Here is a 980-nt window from a genome sequence, read left to right as displayed (position 1 = left end):
AGAAAGAGAAAGAGAGAGGGTCGTAGTAAAAAATGAAAATTCGAACGGGTACACACGTATGACAAATGTCGACGACGTGTCTTTGACGATGCTGAGAACTGTCAACCACTTCTATCGTGTGGGGACGACTGGCTGGCAAACGAACGAGAACTGAGTAGACCGGCCGATCGCTTGCATATCTCCCCCTTCTTCCCTCTCACATAACCCTCCTCCCCTCTTCCGAACCCTCCCCCCACCGCCCATTCACCCCTCTATCCTTCTCTCTCTCTTTCTCTTTTACTCTTAAACTCTTATGTGTTCTCCCTCGGTAGCTGCTCCCTTCTTTTTCCGCTACTCTTCTTCTACCTTCTTCCCTCTCCCCTCCGATACCTCTGTTCTACTCCTTTTCTCTCTCTCTCTCTCTCTTATTCTAACCCCTCTCCCCAACACACCCCTCTTCCCTACGTGTTCACTCCATTACTACTACGTCTCTTTTTCTCCATGGCACCTTAGCGAACTTTTCCTCTTCCTTATCCTCTTTTGATTTGCGAAGGAAAAATCTTTGAGAGAGGAAGGGAGATAGAAAAGAAGAAGAAGAAGAGAGGTGAAGGGGAAGAGAAAGAGGAAAGAGGGTTGACGTGTTCGGAAAACACGGAAATCCCAATCGTCTGACTCTCCAAATGTCCTTTCGAAGTTCCACGAATTCGTTCGTGTTTTTTTGTGTGTATTTTTATGGATATACGTATTCGTGTGTGGATGGATAGGTGTGAGTGAGTGCACGTGTATATGGTTTTGTCTTTATTTATTGTTTTTTTAGTTGAACTCCTACGAACGTTATATTATTCGATATTTCCCTTTTTCTTTGCGTTTCGTTATTTTTACGATGAGAAGATAAAATTGTTTCTAACGTTAAATGAAATTATATTTCAATGGAGTAAATTTTTTTCTTTATGAATGGCGCAGTCTTAACATACACCGAGATAAAGAGAATCGTATGTGTT

At 42.6% G+C, this 980-nt stretch overlaps 1 long non-coding RNA gene across 2 annotated transcripts in view; it reads right to left on the bottom strand.

The window, feature by feature from the left end:
• LOC106792003 overlaps positions 1–219 on the bottom strand; it is a 35,581-nt gene extending 35,362 nt beyond the window's left edge. For both annotated transcript variants that reach the window (XR_001382253.1, XR_001382255.1), the window contains exon 1: positions 57–219. This is a non-coding gene — a long non-coding RNA (uncharacterized LOC106792003). The remainder of the gene's footprint in view (positions 1–56) is intronic.
• Between the last annotated feature and the right edge of the window lie 761 nt (positions 220–980).

This window comes from Polistes canadensis, unplaced genomic scaffold (assembly GCF_001313835.1).
Source record: "Polistes canadensis isolate GaletaPanama2010 unplaced genomic scaffold, ASM131383v1 scaffold_8, whole genome shotgun sequence".
Lineage (NCBI taxonomy): Eukaryota > Metazoa > Arthropoda > Insecta > Hymenoptera > Vespidae > Polistes > Polistes canadensis.
Note: the sequence above shows the minus strand (reverse complement) of the source record. Positions and strands in the feature narration are given on the sequence as shown.